This window comes from Chiloscyllium plagiosum, unplaced genomic scaffold, assembly GCF_037043375.1.
Source record: "Chiloscyllium plagiosum isolate Xiang-an unplaced genomic scaffold, Cpla_swu_hap1 HiC_scaffold_51, whole genome shotgun sequence".
Taxonomy (NCBI): Eukaryota; Metazoa; Chordata; class Chondrichthyes; order Orectolobiformes; family Hemiscylliidae; genus Chiloscyllium; species Chiloscyllium plagiosum.
The window spans coordinates 23,701,512-23,712,512 of NW_028270189.1; the positions used below are offsets into that span (position 1 = coordinate 23,701,512).

General features: G+C 42.6%; 1 long non-coding RNA gene across 1 annotated transcript in view; it reads left to right on the forward strand.

The window, feature by feature from the left end:
* LOC148135062 (uncharacterized) overlaps window positions 1–5,292 on the forward strand; it is a 71,133-nt gene extending 65,841 nt beyond the window's left edge. The window contains exon 7 of the long non-coding RNA XR_015755412.1: window positions 5,118–5,292. This is a non-coding gene — a long non-coding RNA (uncharacterized LOC148135062). The remainder of the gene's footprint in view (window positions 1–5,117) is intronic.
* The last annotated feature ends 5,709 nt before the right edge of the window (window positions 5,293–11,001 follow it).

Here is an 11,001-nt window from a genome sequence, read left to right on the forward strand (position 1 = left end):
TCCTTTTTAAATGTTCTGACCTCCCCACTGGTGAGGGGGGCACTTACAAACCCAATCTCTTTGTCCCCTATTGGTACCTCGCGAAGGGGATAAGTCTTTATATTCTTCCCCTTTTTTGTTTTTGTTTTTCCCTCTTAGGCTTTCGTTTAGTTACTCCAGAGGCCTCCTCTACATCTACTTGATCTTCCCTTCCTTTTGTTGCGGATTGAGGGTCGGGAACAACAACATCCCTCTCCACCGCCCCTTCGTTCTCCTCTTGTGGGTCATCCGTTTCCTGTCCCTGTCTGTCTGTCTCTCCTCTCCCCCATTTTCACCTAATCTGATTTTATGGTACGGGGGGCGGGAGTGCAAACAGGAAAAACTATCCCAGGGACTGGGGGGGGCAGAGGGGGAATCCTTTGGCTTTACTACCATCATTCCCAAACTTCCCTTCCAACAGGATGCATAGTCCGCCACTTCTTGACTAAAAGTTTATTTTTTATTCACATACAAATCTAAATACTGACATACCCAATCCTCATCCGAATCATACTTTGGCCAGAAGACAGCTGGATGGAGGATTGGTTCTTTGGTCCATACTAAACAACAATATTCAATCATTTTCTTTTTATCTTTTTCCCTTGTACAAGTGTTACTTGTCCATTCCCTCAACATCCTCCCCAACGGACTTTCAGGAGGAAAGTTACCAGGGGCTTTTTCTTCCTTTACTCCGTGACAGTTCGACTTACTCTGCCTACCCCCCATTTCTCGGGCCTTTCACCAGTCCCTCAGCGATTAAATACCCCTTTTCCCGGCCACCAAGTTAATACTTAAAATTCAGTTTTCTGACGTTGGTCTGTGCACAGAGTTGCCTGGCCCCTTTTTTTCCATATTTTTTATCGACCTTCTTTCACTGTCTGATTCAGATGACTCTTTGTGGGATACGTACCAGCCGCCCAAGGGAGTGGACAAAACCGGGACAAGAAACCGCTCCTCAATTGTGAATGGGAGGCCTCTTCCCAGTGTCCAGGGCCAACCACTCCTCCCGGTGATGGAAGAATATCCCGGACAATCCCCCAATTGTTAGAAACTTCACCCACTCACTTCAATAATTTCATGCGAAACAAGATATGAAGCAATCAGTATGTTTATTATACACTTGCAAGCGTGGTCCCTGAAATAGACTCGCAGAGTTTAGCAAATACATAGGATTCACTACTCCAAACCTGGTGCCCATTACTATTGTTTCTCTCTTGCCTTATCTGGCCTTGTGCATAACAAAGTACAGGTTTTACTTGGCCTTTTCACCACATCCTGGCTGTGGTTAACTGTTAGGTATATCCTCCTTCACTGCGATCTATTTCCCCCACTTGTGACATTTCCTCCCTTACCCCAACCATATTGAACCTTAAAACCTTTCAATTGGGTTTCTTTTTTGTTTTGTTTTTTTGCAGAAACAAATGCTTATAACTGCTGCTTGTACAAGCATATCTGGCTTAACCTACACCCTCACAGCACCTTATCTATTTGTCTGTACGATCTACCATTGTTTGCAGTCACCTTTCATTCTTGTATGCACATTTTAGCTAATATGAAAACAATTATATATTTCCTTCACAAAGGTTTCATTCTTGTTGACTCAGCTCTTGGTTGAAACAATTGTACACTGGTGTGAGTTCATTTACCTTGCATAAGTAATTATGATTGCAGAAGTAACACTACTTCACCTGTAACCCACAGCTGGTAGTGTAGTGAACAAAGAAGAACAAAGAATACAGAAAATGTGCAGCCCAGGAACAGGCCCTTTGGACGGCCAAGCCTCAGCCGGTCCAAATCAACTATCTAAACATGTCGCCCAATTTCTAAGCATCCGTATCCCTCTGCTTCTCACTTACTCATGCATCTGTCCAGGCGCACCTGAAATGAATCTACCATGCCTGCCTCTACTACCTCTGCTGGCAACGCATTCCAGCACCTACCACCCTCTGTGTAAAATACTTTCCATGTCTATCTCCCTTAAACATTTCACCTCTCTCATTGAACGTGTGACCTCTCATTATTGAATTACTCATCTTGGAAAAAAGCTTATCTTTAGCCACCCTGTCTGTACCCTTCATGATATTGTAGACCTCAATCAGGTCCCAGCAATCTCGTTTATTCTAATGAAAGCAGAAGTAACCTACTCAACCTCTCTTCAGAGCTTGCATCTTCCATACCAGGCAACATCTGCGTAAGCCTTCTCCGCATTCTCTCCTAAACGTCCACATAATTTTGATAATTTGGATACCAGAACTGTGCAGAGTATTCTAAACGCGGCCGAATCAAACTCCTGTACAATTTTAGCAGGACTTGCCTGCTCTTATACTCAATGCCCTATCCGGTGAAGGCAAGCATGCCATATGCCTTCTTGACCACTCTATCCACCTGTGCAGTCACCTTCAGGGTACAAAGAACCTGAACTCCCAGATCTCTCTTCTCATCAAGTTTACCCAAGGCTGTTCCGTTTACTGTATACTTGGCTCTGGAATTAGACTTCCCTAAATCATCACTTCACATTTGCTTGAATGGAACACCATTTGCCAATTCTCCGCTCAACCCTTCTGTCTATCTATGTTCCCCTTCATTCTTTGACAGTAATCCTATGATTTCTGGCTTCTCCACCAATCTTTGTGTCATCTGCAAATGTAGTGGCGAGATACTGGGCTAGCAACCCTTGGAGATTGGAACATGGCAGTTGTTCATCCCATGCAGCAAGGAACCATGTTTGGAAGATTTTTCCCAGTGAAGTACCACTGTTTCCTGATGTAGATCAATAAATCAAACTTTTTTATTAGGAGTCATGATTTAGAAGTTTACTGACGATACATAGTTGACTATAATGAATATTGTCAGTGACCGCAGGGATGTATCCATCAGGTGGAAAGGAAAAATGGTGAATGGAATTGAATCCAGACCAATGAGTGGTAGTGAATTTGGGGAGTTGGAACAATAACAGTGAGCATTCTGAATGGTGTATAGGAACAAAGAGATCTTGGAGTGGACATTCACAGATCCCTGAAGATTGTTGGACAGGGAGATCAGTTGTTCGAGAGGTTTTTGGGTATTTTCTATTGTTGACCACAGACTGTGGATGATATTCGATCTTTAGCAACCGCCAGTTTAGGAAACAACGAAAGGAATGAGCACAAGTCTGGTCCATGCAATAATCTACATTTTTAAAAATTGAAAGATGAAAGATAGAGGGCTGACGTATAAATCTTTGCCCATCAACCTACTTCACCACTCAATGGATTTACCACTAATTCCTCTCCAGGTCATGCTGGTATGTGCCTCAGAGGGTAATTTGCAAATGGTGGAGGTTCAGTGCATCTTCGAACTTGTCCTTATAGTCAGTACAATTTTTGAGCTTTGAAGGTTCTGTCAACAAAGCCTGGATGACTTACTCCAGTGAATCTTCTAGGTGGTGCACTCTGCTGCAATTGTGCCTGAGAAGTTAAGGGAATAAAAGTTCAGGTGTTGAACAATATACAGATTGGTGACTGCATTGTGGTGGAGGATGCCCAGTTCCTTCAGTGGCATTGAAGCTGCACCCACCTCGGCAAATGGAGAGAGTTCTGTTGAACATCTAAATTGTGAGTTGCGGACGATGTAGGCTTCACGGAGACAAGAGTTGTGTTAATAATCAAACAAAGTCGACCCACGGACAGGTGTTTGTCGTCAACTTCTTTATATGGGCGGTCAGGTTCTATTTCTCCTAAATACTGGCTTCCAGGACGATTACACGGAGGAATTCAGTTACACTGAAGCCATTGAATGTCAATCGAATATGATTAGATTCTCATTTGTCAGAGTTATCTTCGCTGCATTTGGTCCTTCTGTGGGTCAATCCGATTCTAATCGCTTTCTGATTTCAATTCCAATTCCGGTCTGCGCCTGAAATTTCAACCCGTTTCCTCACCGAAATTTCTCCATCTGTCTTAATAATATATAAGGACGCTATAAGGGACAGCGCAGACTTACTAACATGTTGCTAACTCTGTATACAGTAGAACTTCGTGGAATGATTGGTTAGGCTGGGATTATTCTCCTTCAAACAAAGGAGGAGGAGGGGAACTTTATAATCACATAATAACGTTCAATATTCGTGGGATCTTGACAGGGTAGATACGGGCAGGTGGCTTTCCCTATGCTCTGAGGAGAGCACCAGAGGACATAATCTCAGAATTAGATATTGCCCATTTAATTCAGAAATGAGGAGTAATTTCTTTGCTCAGGGGTCAAAGAATCTGTGGCATTTTCCAGTAACCGCTGTTGAGACTGTGTGGTTGGGTATTTTCAAACAGTGCCAGATAGTTAATCAGAAAGATGATGAAACTTTGTCGAACTAAGTGAGCTGAAAGGAATTCAAGATTATCAGATCGACTATGTTAAAAATCACACAACACCAGGTTATAGACCAACAGGTTTAATTGGAAGCACACTAGCTTTCGGAGCATCACTCCTTCATCAGGTATTAGTCAGGTGACTATCAGGTGTTGTGTAATTTTTAACTTTGAACACCCCAGTCCAACACCGGCATCTCCAAAACAGATCAACCATGAGTTCGTTGAATGGTTGAGCAGACTCCTTGGGCTGAATAGCATACTTCCATTTGGTTTAACATTTCGTCTAACGCCTTATTTTATTCATGAGTTCAGAATTATGAGGGGATGTGATGAAGTGACAGAAAAGGTTTATTAAACAGATCAGACAGATCAGGAACAAGGCTCATAAACTCAGGAAGAAGAAATATGCTGTGACCTGGGGGCAACAAATGACACTGGGCTCAGCACAGGTGGCTGTGTACAGAAGCTGCGATTGCTGAAGGAAGTTGCTAGATCTTATACAGTTGGAAAGTCAGTGATCACGCTGGATGATGGATTGTTGTATGATTCACACACTGCAGAAATTTGTGAAACATAGAATTTTTTTCCATTGGAGAAATTTTCTGCGGTTCCAATTCCGAGTGACTGTTTGAAATAATGATAGATCTTTGTGAGAAGTGTTAGGTTAAAATACTCATGAACAACCCCAATGGATAAACTTGTGCTCCCAATCTCTTGTTTTTTTTTTCTCTTTCTTTCGATGTAAATTCATAGAAAGACAAGATGGAATGTCGGGCGGAAAGAAAAATGCGTTCCTTCTCATTCCACCAATTTCATCTCCAATTGAATAGAATGACTGCTCTCACTCTTCATTTCGACTTTAATGTGGTGTCGATTATTTGTGAGTCTCACGTGCAGTGAAGGGCAAGAACAAGATTCTCTATCCAGTGTATACCGGAGTGTGAGGTGCAAAGAAAAACTGCCAGAGCGGTGTGTAAAGTTAACAACCAGAGTGTGACTCGAACCAGTGAATGTGGAGCACAGCGATATAATAACTCACCACCATCATTTCTCGGTCTCCTCAGCACATTTTGTAGAGGGATGACATGTGACCTCATCAGGTTATATGTTGTGAACGTCATGGATGAGAAAGTTCCAGAGCGGAATCGAATCCACACCATTGTGTTTCTGCTTTCACTTGAATTATAATTAAAGGAAATTCCAATAAATAGCCATGCTGGTCAGAATGAATAGCTGTCAGTGATACATTCTGAGTCATAACTGAGTCAGAATGAAACAGGACAAAATTTACCGTCATATTTACACCTACATTTGACACATAATTTCTTCAGTCACTTTCTCTCTCACGTGAAGAAGCCATGGTGAGGGAAATAAAGGCGACGTTGTCGCTCAATGGCCTTTCTCATATGGCTAAACCTGAATTGGATTAAATCGCAAGACATGCTAATTTGTTCGTTTCATTTTAATGTTCCTGAAACCTCACAATGTTCATTGTAATAATCAGAAGTGAATTAGATATATCTCATTGGAACGATTAATGTTGTATTCAAATTTGCTCGGACTTTATTTCAGCTTAAGGAAAATACTGCTTAGAAAAACAGAGGGTTAAAGTGCAAAATAAAACCCACCAGTTTCGTTGCTCGTTGTTTTGGCAGATTTCACTGAGTATTAAATGGACCAAACATCATGGTGTTTGTTCTCACATCTTTAACGCATGTGATGAAAGCAGGAAGTCGATCTCCAAGCAATTGGTAACTTCCCATTCATTATGTAACATATTCTTCTTCACAATAAATAAAAATCCACTCAGTTCCATTTACAATGCTTTAGGTGGAATATTATGCCAAATCTTTCAAAATGCAGAGTTTTGGACCCGAATCTTATTCAGCTGCACACATTAAAGAAATGTCTTTACATTTAAAGTCAACCAACCGAGACATTGTTTCCCCGTAACTTCCGACCGACTACACGCCAGCCCTACACCTTTACCTAGCCACACGCTGTCTCTCTCCTTGTGAAATTTATTCCTTGTATGTCACCAAATGTCCAAATATTTTGAAAAAAAACAGATTCTCGGAGTGACAGCGATTCTGTTCTCATCATTGCTTTGTCCTTCAAAGGGTTTATCAAAGGTATTGAATGCCTGACATCTAGATGTTTACTTACTTGAAAGAGGGAATTTTCCACCTATTTACTCTGTCCAAACATTTCATCACCTGAAAACCCCCATTAAGTCTTCCTTGGATCAGGGATAACTGTTCTCAATTTTCAAAGAAGACAAGTGAATAAAATCTCATCCTCAGTACACCCCCATCAGCATCTTATCTAATGGCTTTACACCTCAGTAAACACCGTCATTAACAATTCATAGAATCACTAAATTCTACAGTGCAGAAAGAGCATTTCAGTAAATTTAGCCGGTGTTGACTCTCTGAAGAGCATCTCAACCAAACCTAGCTCCCCTCCCTATTTCCTTATATTTCACCTGAAGAAGGGGAATCCCTCCCTCTTATGATTTCAAATAAACCTGTTGGAGTATAACCTGACGTCCTGTGACTGCTGACCTTATCCCCGCGTTACCCATGGCTAATTCACCTAACTTACTTAATTCACTCCCTGGACACGAGAGGGCAATTTAACTTTGCCAATCAAAATAACCCTCCCTCTGAACAGCAGTGCGAATTACTGAGACAATGTTCCATCATACTGAGCAAATGCTGTATCATGTTTTAATGGTTTTATACCCTGGTAATAGCCTCATCGAAACAAATGAACCCGAATTCACTGTATCGAAACGCCACTCTGTCCTTTACAATTTAATTCGTGCTGCGGGAAATGTTTCTGCACTCATACTTGAATGTGTTTATGTTGTTTCTTCCTCACTTCCTGCTTCTTGTAAACACTTCAATCCGGAACAAGTCTGTCAAGTGCTTTTCATTCCAACACAGTCACAAGGTGAAGTTTGCAGAAGTCACGTGTTTGGCCGTTCACTGACACTCTGCCTCCCTGAGAGTTGCAGTCCTTCCCCACCTTTATTCAGGCAGCACTGTCCTTCGTGTGATATGCCTCATCGAGAATGGAAGGACAGGTATCAATACCCGCACTTGGGAATGGAGCGACAGTTTTAAAACGTTTACATTGTCCCCAGCGGAGAATTGAGCACTGTGACAGGCGGGGACACTAACCATTATACTACCGAGGGCAAAAGTGTCAAAGGAGGCCCTTCAACCAAATGTGGCCACACTTGTCAAAAACAACTGCCTAATGAACTGAATCCATTTCAGAATGCTTACCTCACAGCCTTATATGTCTTGGCATCAAAAGTTCACATCTGAATATTTATTCAGGTTATGAAGCTTTCTGCCGCTCTGAAAAATGTAGACAGTGTATTCCAAATTCCATACACCCACTAGCTGATAAAGCTTTTTCGCACATCTTCTCAAACGTTTCTGTCTTTCTCCTTAAGTCTCTGGCCCCTGCTGATCGATCCCTCCATCAATGGGAAACTCGTTTATTCAACCCTGTCCGTGCCCTAACTCAATCATATCGTGTACACATCTCCTTTGCACTGCAAGAAACACTCCACTCTGTCCTGTCTTTCTTCACAACTGAAACTCTTCAACCCAAACAGTATCCCGGTAAATATCTCCTGCAATTTTCTCAGTATGATCACATCCCTGCTATAATGTGACTTGCAAAACTGCAAACAACACTCTTGCTTGAGCCTACTGAGCATTTGTTTTAAAATTTCTGGATTTGTATGAGGGCGATTCTAGCTAAGCAGCATTTATTACCCATTCCTAATTGCCCAGAGGGCAGTTGAGACTCAACTATATTGCTATGGGTCTGAAGTCACATGCAGCCTAGGCCATGTAAGGATAGCAAATTCCATCCCGCAATGACATCAGTGAAACAGATTTTTTTTTCAACAATTGTCAATGGATCTATAGTAGTCATTAGATTCTTCCTTGCAGATATTTTTTTAATCCAAATTTGACAATTATGGCATGATGGGATTCAAGCCCGAGTACCCAGACTATTACCTCGGTCTCTGGATTATCAGTCCTATGAAATTATCACAAGACCAACGCAGAAAGCCATAAAAGCTGATCTTTAACAATAAAATGTATTTTCACCAAAACTGTCCTGGTGTTTTCCTTGAGCCTGACACTACAATTGTCTCTGGTCAGTAAAAGCTGCTACATGGGGATTGATTTCACAACCCCGGTATCCAAATGGATCGATTTGTTTGAAGGTCCCGATGGTGGTATTGGGGCACGTTCACCCAACAACAGTGACCGCAGCAGCAGCACAGACAGAACAGTATGAATGTGAAAGAGAGTGATAGATTGAGCATTGCCCCAGAGAAATGGGAGGAGGGACGGAAAGGAGGTTTAATGATCGTGGGAAGGAGAGAAATCTCCGACAACGGGTATGTTTGAATCCTGATCTATGAAACGCAGAGATGTAAGAGAGCGGAATTTGAAGGTAAAACAATTCATATCTTAGCATGTGTCACAAAAAGGACAACGGAGAGAACACTTAGTGCCGTGATTTGGTTTCAAATCGAGGTTGCTGTGGTCACAATGCAAAATACCGACAACCACGATCACAGTAACCACAGAACAGGATGCTTGCAAGCAGCAATAAGTATACTAGCAGAGGAAATGTTCGGAAGAACAGCAAATGTACAGTATCAGTACTCAGCGAACAGTGACAGTCATGTGGGAACTGAGAATGAGTTGAATCTTTCAGTTCGATGTCCTCAGAGGCTGTAGAGATCCCTTGAATGAGAATGTTGAAAACTGAGATTGATCGATTTCGACAAAACATCAAAGACTCGGGAGACAGTACAGGATATTGTTGAAATGTTTGCTTCAATAGCATTTTAGCTTAACATCGGCACAGCCGCCCAGATCCAACTGGAAATGGGGATGGAAATGAGTGCGCAGAGTTACTCACTGGCTCCAGTGATGCAATAGGTGAGCGCCTTGTCCTTCTGTGATGGTACAGAGACGCAAGAAATTCCTCGGTTAAGTGTGGTCCTGCTCAAGGGAATGGTTGTCCCCGTTTATACTACCATAGCGATTTCCGGTGCATCTTTCTAAGACAGCTGAGTGGCACAACTGGAGCGTGTTGAGCCCTTAACTTTGCAGTGGTGGGTTTAACAGATGATTTTGCTATTTGGATCTGTGTTTCCGACACTGGCGGTGGCAGTTACATTTGCTCGCATCTGCTCAGTATCAGTTTCTTCCACACAGTCAAGGCTTCAACCTGGAGAAGGTGGTGTTGGGGTGATATTTTAAACTAGTCATCCTTGGCGACTGGAACACGGAAAAGGTGATGTTTACGTTCGACGAATAAAACCTGAAATGCAAGCCTGACCTCAGGAACAGAGATCATGATTTAAATTTCCTGCAATCTCATTCATTCATGTCCCTTATGCAGTGGATTCAACCATCTTCACCCAGTCCGGCCTACGAGAGACTCCAGGACCAGAAAAAAAACATGAGCTGACCCTTAATTCAGGAATCCCCATCATGTGGGGAAGCAGGCTTGTCGGCCCTTCCAGTTCACAGGGTACATCGGAAGCGCATCCCACCAGACCCCAGGGTATTCCCTACCCCATAAGCCTGCATTTCCCATTGTTGATCCCTGTAACAGGCACACCTTTGGTCAGAGAGAGAAATAAAAACGCAAACACACAGAGAATGTGCAGACTGCCCACAGACAGACACCCGAGGCTGGGATCGCACCCAGGTTTGTGGTGTAGCCAGACAGCAACGAACGAGGGGCGAAAAATAAGTGTTGTCCTGACCAGTGATACTCACACCCTGTGGGTGAATAAGGAAGAATGAAAACACATTAACAACATGGAAAACGGGATTTGTACCTGTGTGGACACAATGTGAAAGGATCGTTCACCCTGTGTAGAAAAAAGGACACTGATACCGCAGAGAAAGCAGGGCAATGTGGGAACTGCTGGAAGGGATTCAATTAACCACAGAAATGGAAACTCATTTAATCAGTAACACTGGGGAGAGGCCGTTCACCAGTCCCGTGTGTGGGAAGGGATGACTGATCAAAACAACCTCCCAGCCTCCAGCAGGATTACATATCCCATCAGGTGTTCGATTATGTTGTCAGTGCTGCTGTTAATCCCAACCAGATATTTGCTCCATAGCGTCAATCATAGAGTCATACAGCATGAAGGCATACAGGCCCGTCAGTGCAACCAATCCATGCTGAACATACTGCCAAACTAATCTACTCCCAACTGCCTCCTCCTGTACCCGTTGAGTGGTTATAATGCCCTTGTAGTTTTATTACTGTGTTGTTAATCCAAAAACCAGGTAATATTTTGAGGACAAAGAGTTAAGGTCCTGGCATGACAGATGGTGGAGTTTGAATTCAATAAGCACCTGGAATTGAAGAATCTCGTGATGACCTAAATCAGTTGTATGGAAAATCCCATCTGATTCACTCATGCCAGTTCGGGAAGCAAATTGTCATATTCAGCTGCTCTTTCCCACAGGAGACTCCAGATGGATAATACCGCGGTTGACTCTAAAATGTCCTCTGGGAAATAACTGATGTACTAGGCATGAATAAATTTATTTTAAAAATCCCACTTTCC